The sequence below is a fragment of the Atta colombica genome, unplaced genomic scaffold, assembly GCF_001594045.1.
Source record: "Atta colombica isolate Treedump-2 unplaced genomic scaffold, Acol1.0 scaffold41, whole genome shotgun sequence".
NCBI classification, from domain to species: domain Eukaryota; kingdom Metazoa; phylum Arthropoda; class Insecta; order Hymenoptera; family Formicidae; genus Atta; species Atta colombica.
This window is the reverse complement of record NW_017259520.1, coordinates 643,583-655,994: the sequence shown is the minus strand read 5'-3', so window position 1 is coordinate 655,994 and position 12,412 is coordinate 643,583. Positions and strand designations below refer to the sequence as shown.

General features: G+C 35.9%; 1 protein-coding gene across 1 annotated transcript in view; it reads right to left on the bottom strand.

Annotated features, from left to right (window-relative positions):
* LOC108691142 (zinc finger protein 155) overlaps positions 1-12,412 on the bottom strand; it is a 105,571-nt gene that overhangs the window by 43,163 nt on the left and 49,996 nt on the right.

Sequence of the window (12,412 nt, the reverse complement as noted above, 5' to 3'; positions counted from 1 at the left end):
ACTTCATCATAAAAAATTTTGTAAAATGTAAAATTTTAAAATCAACATACATATCTATTATAGAGAAATAGAGAGAAATTTGATAAAAAAAAAACTGAGATATATATATATATATATGCACATAATTATATAGATATATACACACACCATATTTTTGTAGTTATTCAAATTGCGCGCCGAAATTTTTCCGGACTTTATCAAAACGCAGTTAAACTGCAATAAGTTAAATTGACAAGCAAATTCTCAATTTTTGATCCGATATCATATTGTAAGAATGTTAATGTGCTGAAAACCTTAAATAAATTTGTTGCGAAAAATATTACCTCGGCTTGAACTCGGATCTTTTGTATTCTGAGCGTCCTAAGCTATTAGACCACTGCCTTAATAATATTTTTCGCAATAATTAGTATATGTAAGAACAATAATAATTCTTCTGCGTTTGACCGTTATAGGCTTGAATATGCTTATATTTATTTAATTTCGTGATGGTCTTAATAAACCTAAAAATTTAATCAGATCTGAAAATAATTTTATTAGACTATTAAAATAATTAGTAGAAATCTCAAGCATAATAAAATAATAAAATAAAAAATTTTGACATTCTAACAACAAATTTAACGATAACTGTGACTTAAGTGTCTTTAATGTAATTATTTTTGTGGTCCAACAAAATTCATTTAAATCTATCTCTAGAAAAAGTCTGGTTTCGTTAATTAGAATTTTGATTGAAAAATGGATAAATCAGAATCTATTCTAGTTGAATCTTTTCTAGTTGAATCTATTATAATTTTAGTTGAGATAACTAGAATTCTAGTTGATATAATTAGAATTTTCTGATTTCATCCATTCAATCAGTTTCTCAATGTACTATAGCTAAATTTTTAGACACTTCAGCAAAAATGTCTTTTTCATGATTTTTTTTTTAGCGATATGTTGATATTTAAGCGAGATAAGCGGAAAAATAGAAATTTCTAATGCAGGCTATTTGAAATTCAAGTTAACATTTTCTTTATACACTTTAGAAATGTAGGTTGTAGCATTTGAAATTACTTATGCGTCTCACAGTCTCATTAAGAAGAAGAGCAGAGCAATCTATCATTGAGACTTGAAATATCACATTGCAACGAATTACAATTCGATCTAAACATACTGGCACGGGTAATAATGCAGAAGCGACTCGCAACTCTCATGCGATAAATAAATCGAGGCTATCTTGATCCCGTCGATCATGATCCCGAACTATAAATCTCGAGAGTTAGAAGAAGCGCACGTTTTCAGAGTTGAAGAAATAATAAGCATTACCATCGCCGTTTCCCTTTTATCCTATGAGGGTCGGCGCAGAGCCGTTAATGTTATTAAATTATCATATTTGCAATTCAATGTTCCACTGGTGCTTGCCGCGGTTGCATGTTCTTACTTCGCGTATTTGCTAGTTGTAAAATTCCATCCAGCATTATTAAACTTCCGTCTATGCCGCGGGTAATAGCATCCCGCAGTGACGTGACTAGGAAACATAGTATCCATCAATTTTATACTTTTTACTACCAAAGTATTATATCTTGTTACAAGTATCTATCGTTAAAGAGGAGTACTTTGAAAAGGCTTTAATTTACTGTATTATTTAATATTACTTTTTTAGAATATGTTTTATGTGAGAAAAATGCGTAAAAAAAGAAATTTGATGGGCAATAACTTTCTTATTAATTCTTTATATAATAGAAGATACACAAAGATTATTGAATTAGTCTAAATTTAATATTTATTCTATCGACATATATTATAATTAATAATTAAATATTTATATTTGCGTATTTTGAGAACAATGATGTAAATAATAAATTCTTACGATCTTATCTACTCGATTAATGAAGTACAACAAAAGGGTACGAAGGAAATGCGAGGGCATGAATAGACAAGAATAGCTCATCAAAGGGCAACAACGACGAACATATCGACGATCGTCAGCAGAAATTGGCCATTCCGTTATTCGGCGAATTAGATGTGTACTTGAACTACGTTCACTTCTTCTCGGTATACGTGGCATTTGCAATTGCGAATCTGCAAACATGTTACGCCGTGCAATTTCGCATCTTGTCTATTTTTAAATTGATTGAAATTGACGAGTCTGCAATTATTATATTATTGGAAAATATTTTCAAGTCTCTTTTAAATTTAATTTCTAGCAATGATATTTGTTCAACTTTTCAAGCCTTTGGATGTTGTATTAAGATTAACACGGAAATAGTTTTTTAAATGAAAAACACTATTATTAACACATTGTAAACCATTGTTCTTTTTTTCGATTTATAAATATTTGAAGACATTATGGATTTATTCACAATTTTCTGAAAAAAGTAAAGAAATAGAAATCAAACAAATATAAACGGAATAAAAAAAAGCATGATAATAATAATATTTCTATAAAAATAAATATTTTAATTAATATAACGATTCTTTTATGAAATTACATATTTAAGAAATTTCGTAAAGAATAATTACTGAAAAAGAAAAAAATGTGTTGAATATTAATTTTTTACAACAAATTTTTTCACCGTTGGAATGTAAAACCCCAGATAACTATTTCCGGATTAAACACATATTAAAAAAATTTAATTTTTTATATTTGTCTTTTTCTACTCCCTTGAACTTTTTCCTAGCGACAATACGTTTATAGAGGATAAAATTGAATTTTCCTCGAAATTAATTTCATTGCGCTAATCCGTGGCAATTCATTTGATGGCAGGTCGCGGCATAAGAATGCATAGTCTTGATGCCGTGTTCTAAGAATCGCATTGCCCCCGCTTGTCGTAGTTGCCAATACATGTCTTGGCTTAATAACCAGTTCTCCCCCACGCGTCTTTGAGGCCACTGGACTACCTCGGGGCGCTCCTTCTGCCGCCGAAGGGCCGCCGACTTTTATCGTTCCCTTGACGGCTGTCTTAAAAAGTACAGGCCGAGAGAATGATTTGTATACGTCGCAAGAGCATAGCGACTCGTGTCTATAAGTATAGGCCGAGGTCGAGGAATGATTTGTACAGGATAGCTCCGCAGGCTGTTTCGCGGCCCAACAATTTCCCGAATATCTACGAGGATATGTAGGATCTCTAGGATGCGGGGATATCATCGTCGGCCCACTTCCAGGGGTGACCGCTGCCGGCTGGCTCGTCATAATTGCCGGACACCGCATTTAAGATAACACGATAATTATGACGAGACAACGACGTAGGAGCTAAACCTAATCGGGCCGGCCTTTCCTCCCAGAAATTTGTTTGGGGAAACCATTTTTCACGGCTCAGACAGTAATAACAGCGCTGATCCCAATGAGCGGTCCGTGATTATATTGCCCCTGTATGGTTGTTCCCCCTCTCCCTCCCTCTCCCCTGTCCCCCCTTGGTGGCGGTATGTTAATTCATTCTGTGGAATCATATCAATTCGTGCAATTCTCTTTCCAACCGAATAATTCCAACCCGTGACTTTTGTGAGAAAAATGATACTTTTATGTAAATTCATCCCAATTATTTTCCTTGGCTATATCAAGCAATTCGCGTTCTAAATTAAGTAAGAAAAAAAATGAAATGATAAACGGTTAGAAGGTTTCAACCGCGCGTGTATCTGCACGTGCGCTTAGATCACGATAAAAAAATAAGTGAAACAAAAGGCGAACGATATGGCCGATGACAGCGAACGCGCTACATTCTGTTCCGTAGATAAGCATCGCATATATAAAACGTCGCTAGTCGCCTTGCGTCCCTCGAGCCTCTCTCGTCGGTTCCTCTCACGAACGGTTAGATATCGACAATTTAAAGGCTGATCGTAAACTCTCTCTCTCTCTCTCTCTCTCTCTCTCCCTCCCTCCCCCCCTCCTCTCTCTACTAGCCGTGATTTTTATCACAATAGTACAAGACGTTCAGTGATATCTTTTTCTTTACGCTCTACTATTATAATCTTTTTTTATAAAATATCAATTTTTTAACATTAATTTTTGAGAGAAAATTAAGAAAACGCAGCGAAAAATTATTAAAATTAATAAATAAAAAATTCTGTCGGAAATTATACATCGTTTAAAGTGGACTTTACATAATTAAATACATAATTTTAACATTAGATTTTATTAAATAGAATATATTAGATTTTAAACAAAGATTTTAAAGAATCATATTGATTGGGATAATGAAATGGAAGTTTTTTTCGATTTCTCATTTAAGCAATCTGCTGTGTTTTACAAATGTAATTTTAAATCGTATTTCTCACATTACCGCGGGGAGAAAAATTCATGTGTAATCACATATCTGTTACTCGAGCAAACAAGAGATTTATGGGTTGAAGCGACGCGTATCATTTCAGCTGATAAGTTAAAGTAATAACGTGCTGTGCGTACGTTCGGAATATCTGATACAGTTCACGATCACGTGCGATAAGGATTAATAGTTGTACAAGACACAGTGCGCCCGAGTGAATACTTGTAACTAATGTGCTTAACTGTGATTAACGTGAGACGCGGTAAACTATTGCTGCGCGATGCTCGTTCCGCCGATTATTATCGTTTTTAATTGCAGCGCAATGCGCGCGACTAATATTCTCACACTGACGCTTCTCACTCTTCGCGACGTTACGAATCGCGGCTATATCTTTTCCTCGTCATTTATTCCTTTATTCTTCTTCGCCTATATCGATAATTAAGTTACGTATACCATCTCTTCTCGCGGCGGTTATTCGCTTCTTACCTCGATTTTTCTCTGTACCGTCTTGCTCTTTGGGAGTGATAAGCTCACGTAGGCGGTCGAAGTTAATGAATCGGAAGGAATAACGGCAATCAGCGAAATATAAATGAGGAATGGTGGACCAATCTTTGGCTCGCATGTCACGCACGCAATATGCCACGTTGAATCACGACGAGGGGTGAATAGATAGGCGAGAAACAGAGGAATAATTAGGAAAATCGCGGAGGAAAGATTAAGCTTTATTACTGTCTGTTTCTATTTTCTGCACAGTAAAAGAGAAGCGAAAACATTTTTGTTTTTTTTATTTTCTTAGAAAATATAACGATCATTGAATCAACATTAGCTTAAGATGATATAATTTCGATCATGGTATTTACAATTCTAAACGATATATTTGAATCTATTTTTCGAGATTTAAGTTTGGGATTCTTTCTGTTAATTGATAGTATCCTTTAGTACCTACTCTCAATGAGATCCAAGTTATCAAACTTGAACCTCGAAATTTTGTTCAGACTTTAGAATTGTACTGTGTTCTCGAAATTGTACCACCTTACTCTGTATAATAAATTATCAATTTTATATAAAAGAACAAATTGCTTAGAATTTATTAAAAATCAATTATTATCTGTTTTGTCATCAAGTGCATTGTTGGATACAAGATTATTCGTCGTACTCTTAATTATGTAATGTCAAGCTAAGGGATATTTCTAGGGTGCGAACGGGAGTAAGCCATTCTTAGCCCGGCGAATGGTGTCGATTAATAAAAGTGGCGAAACTCGGTGTAGAACTACGAAAGCTTTTCTAGTCACGTTCACCTTGGCCGGAGTTAATTTACGAAATAAATAATATCTTCTTCTCGCACCGCTCGTCGAGGGGTGGAGGGTAGCGAAGGAAGGAACTCAGGAACGGGTGGAAGACGAAGGAGATAGCAGGGGGAGGGGTCGTGGAGAACGTCGGAGGAGATATGGCGAAGGTCGAGGGACCAGGGGAGAGACTCATAAAGCTGCCTACGTGTCGAGCGTAATGAGAACCGGTGATTTTTCTTTCCGCGCTCGCGAATGTAAAAGAAAAATGAAGGCGCGCTCTTTCTTCTCCCAGGGGGTGTCGGTGTATGGGTGCCACCGCCGTGGTTGCCGCAGGTGGCGTCGCCACCACCAGAAAATTTTCTTCCGTTTGATATCACGCGTTCGGGATCAGCGATCCTCCGGAAATCTTGTATATAAAGCAAAAAATCGGATTACGAGTTATTGATATATATCGTCAACATTGTGAAAAATCATCTATTTAAAAAATGCAAAGTTTTATATATTTTTTTTTTCGTACGCCTTTGATGCGCGTATTTCCTGTTTATTTTATACTGTAGAAGACTCATTTATTGAATCTTATAGACATTGTGGAAACAATTAAAGCAAATCATCTACTAAGAAATTATTAATGCATTATTCTCATAGATAACTTCCATAAAATTAATTGGATTATTATTGCGCTTTATTAATCGATATTATGGATTGGATTAATTAAGAAAAGATTTAAAAAAATGTTATGCGGAAAAGACGTATCGTGTATCATATACCGCGTCGAACGAATCCTGAGGAGGCTTTATATCCGCGGCCTTTCCGGCTACCTAATACCCGGGGCATATACACGGGCATCATTTTTATAGCGGCAATTTCATTTGAGCCTCGACTCATGCAGTGGTTTCTGATGAGCGAACTAAAGCAACCCTCTTCCTCCGCCGGCCCTTCCTCTCGCTTCCTCCCCGGGCCGCCCTTCCTTCTCCCTCCTACCCTCGCCAAGACGCCATCTTTTCATTAAAACGGTTCATCTGTGAGCCACACCGAGGCGCTGCCCTTCTCCTCTGGATCTTCCGATGGTGAAAAGAAGACGATGAAGAAAGAAAGAGAGAGAGAGAAAGAGGAGAAAGAAATAGCGGAAGAAGAGAAAGCCAGTCCAAGGTAAAGACTGGATAGGGAGGAGAAGGTGGCTCTTTGCTAAGTTTTCCTTCATTTCATATCTCAGCTCGCTCTCCTTTCATCGGCCTCTTCCTGTCTTTCTCTTTCTCTCTTATCGCTGGACTAGACTGGCTAGGCGTGCTCTGATTAATGCCCCTGCTAATAACGTCTTCTCCCCGGGGAAAACCAACCCCTGCCATCGACCAAGCTGAGCAGACTTATGCGGAATTAAAAACACATCTCGCAAGCTATGGCAAGTTATTGCGACGGGCATTGTCTCCGATCTTCCGCGTCGGTGAACTGTTTTTCGAAGGTGCCCACCGTGAACCCTCCGGTTGTCGTGAGATAAAAGGCATGTTGGTCGTTTCGAAGATTCATGACTGTAACTTATGATTTTATTCAAGTACAGCCGAGAATATAAATACGTTGGAATAATATTGTGTTAGAAATATACTAAAATAATTAAATTGATAACTGTAAACTTTTCCTAGTTCTCAGCTTAAAATTTTGTTTCATTAATCTATTAATTGTAAACATAATTTTAAAATTAGAAATTTTTAGACAGAGAACTTTTGGTATAATAAAGATGAAATACTTTTCGAACAATGTCTCCAATTATCTGCACCAATTAATAATAGCATCATAATGTTATAATTTCTTAGTTCATAATGTAACTGTATAATATGTTATATTACATTTGTGTTATATTACATTTATATTTTCGAATGGGAATATATTTATAATATTGATTATAATATATATATTTATAATATTGATTATAATATTGATGTAATGTTGTTTGCTTTCTAAAATTTTTTTAATGAATTTTATTTTAAAGAGAGAAATCTCATTCTTAGGCCCAGTTTCACAACTCATGATTAACTCTTAATCGAGGTTCAACTTGTTTCTCATTCTCTTTCCAATTCTAGAATTCTAGACAATGAAATAAGTTGAAGTTCGGTTAAGAATTAACTGTGAGTTGTGGAACTGGGCCTTAAAGATTGAAAATTGAACCATTCTTTTTCAAGACTCAATTTTGGTTCAATTTTTACTTTTTAGAAATTAGATTCCACTCCAAAGAATTTAGAGAGCCGTGTTTATGGAGCAATTTATGTTACGTTAGAAATTAAACAGCAATTATTGAATTTATCACCTAGCTAAGAATTTTTCCGCATCCGCATTGAAAATCATTGCGACCATAATCGTGACGTTTTTCACGCAGTGAAAACGTCAAATGAAATCACTGTGTAAAAGTGCGGCAATTTGTAAATCTTGTTTTTCACCAGTGAGACCAATCTCTCGCGCCGAGGACGAGTGCAGTTTCACCTCCGCATTTTGTCCGTCTCGCGGCATCGCGTAGCTGTACAATGCCGGTATCTGTTCCTACGGTACAATTGCTACTCTTTTTCGTCTATCTTTTTTTCTTTGGTCAAAGAATCCGCCTCTTTCCGCGAGAACACGTGGAATTCCCTGCGAAGCGCGGGCGCAAAGAGGCGCGCGCCGCGGGAGAGAACTGTCAGACTGTCGTCACCTCAGCGTCAGTCTGTCGTTGATTAATGGCGGTAATATTCCTCCGTATACGGTGACCCGACCGCGGACGGCACGGGACGACTTACATCGTCTGTTGTATATAAACGGTATTGCCGTTGTATTGCGACGTTGCGCAGCTATCTTACCTGCTTTTACAGTATCAACCACGGTCGCCGACAAGAGGCGCGCCACTATTGTAGAATTAACACTAATCTTTGGTTTTCTGCGAAATCATTCTTCGCTAAGCGGGTCTACATAAATTGTGATCTTCATTTTGAAAGTAATTTTTTTGCGTTGATTTCACGCACTGCAAATCTCTTGCTAATATATCGCAATTTCACCCCATTATCTTTATTGGACTCTAAGACAATATCTATAGTGCTATTGCAAATCCAAATTCATTCTATTGTCTTCATTTATTTTTTAATTTAAAAAACTCTTCAATCAAAACTCTAAAGGAAAAATCTTTAATTATTAAAGATTTTTAATTATTAAAGATTTTGTGTGTAGCATGTTAATTATTATTTATTGTGTTCATTATTCTAGTTAACGTATGTTCAATATAGACAGGGATTTTGATTTTTCTGTCCCTGATGTACTTAGTTTTCATTATTCTTTCCAAGGAACGACATCTTCACTATACGCAAGAGCACCAGACCCAATCAAGCCGAAGAGCGGACGAGAAAGTAAACTCGAGTAAAACCGTTGGTGGAATCTCGCGCCAATAAGCGCAATCATGTCACCTTACTAGAACGAAGCGGTGGAAGGACGAAAAGGTTTCGCGGATTGCTTGGTAGGTTGATGGAAAGTGATTCTCAGGTCTGTTCCCACGTCGTTAGCTATCCTGGCTATCTCACCTTCGCCAAGGATCTTTAGCAGCAAAGTCGACAAAGATGTTTTTGCATCACATTTAAGACCGCGGACTGTCACAATTTTCTTGCAGCAGCTGAATGCCAGTATTCATTTCACCCTAAGGTGCATCTTTTTAACTTGTTTATTTCTTTAACTCTTCTGTAATTTACATATTGATTATTCAGTTAATCCGAAATTTGTTAATTAATTAATATTAATAAATTTCGGAGGTATTGTATTTCTAATAATTAATTTAAAAGCAACAATTCTCAAAGAAGCTAGATTTTTACTTTGTTAAAGAATAAAATACATATCTAGGTATAAATGTTGCTTTAAAATTAAAAATTGATATTAAAAAACTGACTAAAAAATTGATATAATTATAATGAAGTGACAGCTCAGTTATTCAATATTTGTACGAAAAAAAATATGTAGAAGTATAATTGTATTTTATAAACAATTGTATATACTTAACAAATAACGTGGTGTATCAAACGAGTAAGAAAGGGCGTAAGGTGAAGGATCTCGTTCACGAGGAAGATGATGATTTCGAGAGAGCGTGTTCAGGCAGGCGTGACAGCTCGTTAGCCATGATATTCGATTGGATCCCGATCTATTAGGTATCGGCATCAGTATCATACCCAGCACTTAGATATATATTCCCTATCTTTCTCCTTCTTCTTCACTTTTTCTTTCTTGAGAGGATAAGTGTAGTGGAACGTCTGGATAATTTCGTATCTTTATCACAAAATAATGATAATAAGCTAGTTGGGAACGAGCGGACTCGAACGGAATCAAAGAAAAATAAAAGAAATAGGAGAGAGAATCAGCTCGAGTAAGAATAAATAGAAGCAGATATCGTTTAGAATTATTAAAAGACTTTTTATTAGACCTGTAAAGTTTGTATTAAATTTAAAATTGCATTTTATAGTAGTTCAAAAGTCAACTGAAAATGATATATTTATTAAACTTATCTAAACTTATCAAGCTTATAAAAAAATTAGATAGATGTAGATATTCGTGTTTATTCCTGTTACAAATTGTGTTTTGATTATTTGCAAAAATCTTGTTACGGTATTCCTTCAAGATATTTCATTAAAAAGATATATTTTTCTGTACTTAATAAAAATTAGAAGTATAGTTGAAAAAAAATTCTTGATAATTGTTAAGAATGATTCATAAAATACGATCGAAGAGAACGCATAATTGGAAACTAATTAGCAATCATCGGTGTGGACAGGATAATTTCGTTACCGTTACCAATCGTCCGTAAATTCGATTTCACATTAAAGCTCGTTACGATCGATTCGATTAGATTAATGGATAATTCACTGCTTAACGATCCAGGGGAAAGATGAGGAAGAAAGCGCAATATAGTTCGAATTCCGTCAAATTGCAACAGCCCATCGTACTTGTATTATCCTTACATCGCGCTAAATCGTTTAATACGGATGTTTGCAGGTGAGTAGTCAACAATATTGTCGGAAACATCGTTATTGTCTATGTGATTCATCCTATCCAAGTAAATCATCGACCGATTGGATTAGCTCAACGCAATTCACTGATATCTTTGACAGATAAGAAGTACACAATACAATTTTACCTTGTCCAATAAATACTAATAATTCTCGATACAATTTTTCTTCTTAAAAGTCTTAACGTGTTTTTAAACTTTTAAATTTGGAAACTATCTGATGCCTCGCGAAAGAAAATTAATATGACGGTCTTCGTAATTCTACTGTACTTTCTAGAAACGTAAAAAAATCGAAATGCATTACGATGCACTTGGCAATATCGTGTAATAATTAGTCTCATCCAGTATAATGACTCGTTCACAAGGGGAATATCTTGTAAGCCGTGAAGGAATCCTGTAGTAACACAGCGTCGACCTATCAGTTAACTCCATGGAATATTATATATGTAGACGGTTAGGGAGAGGTAGACTGACGCGATCTCTATTAACCCCGCGTCGCAGGCTATTTCGTTCGCGGTTCGTCCGCGGGGTTCCCTCGGCTGATAGAGTTCAATTCTAGCGTGCGGCTACCGGTCGCGCTACTGCCGCGTCGGCGTCGGGAGTCGGGAGTCGGGAGAAGAACCCAATCGTCCGCGACAGAGGCGTCATTACGCGCACGTGTAATCCATTCGATCCTCGTTACTGCGACGTCTCCCGCTACGTTAACATCTGCGAGGATCAAGCGTTCGTTCAACGAGAGGCCGGTGGTCGAAAGGCGCGATGATTGCGAATAAATTCGCAATCGAATTCGACGCGTAGATGAGTTACGCCCGTCGTGTCTTCCGAAGGGAAAGGACTCAGCCGCGTGAGAAATGATAGTCGGCTCTCTTTGCTTCTTTGTCTTCTTCAACGCAAAATGCATCGTATATGAAACATCATCTCATAAAACCACGAAAAAAGCATTTTCACCTGTATTTAAGTCTTTAAGTAAGGAAAAGATGATTTTGCTGAGATATCTAAAAGTATAGTTAAATATAAATTTGAAAATAATTGTGTTGAATCAAATAATTATGTAATAGGAAATGCTACAAAAAGTTTTGATAACCAGAGAGAGTTTAAACATCTCACATAATTATTTTGATAATCCAAAATAAAATTATTTTTAGATCTGTACGTAGCTAAATTTTTAGATACTTCAGGAATTTTACTACCTTGAAATTTTGTTTACTTGATTTGCAATTTCAAAATGCGTTATTTATGAATAATATAACGAGAATAATTGAAAATTAATATAGATGCAACGCGCTTTTTTGCGTTGTTCATCGAGAGTTACATAATTGTAATTAATAACCGGAATTATGTTAAATAGTAATTAATATAACGCAAAGTAACAAAAATACTATATTCCATTGGCTTGGGAAAACCTTCGTGATCATAGCGAATGCACTTTCCTTCGCCAGTAGCTTCGTAGGCCTCTAGAGAGATTGCGACTTCCGAAGCAGGCGAGGCGTAATCCGGTACATAAAACAACAAGGAGCCCCTAACATTGAACTTTGCCCGCGGGAATGGGTTGTCAGTGCGGGTGCACAGGTAGATAGGTATAAACGCGTGTGCGTGCATTTTCACACGCACGAATACATCGTGACTAACACTCATCCGCAGCAAGATTTCTTTACCAGCTCCGGACTAAATCTTCGTGACGTATTTCAGCAATGTATCGCAATACAAAAGCATTGTATATAAAAAACGAATTAGATAAAAATTCAACTTTAATATTATTTAAAAAATTTTTTCAATATTCTTATAAAAATGTGAATTAGAAAGAGGATTTCTTTTCCTTGGATTTAATTATTCTTTAAATAATGAAAATATATGGGTAGTGGATAAAAATCTAACTTGTGATT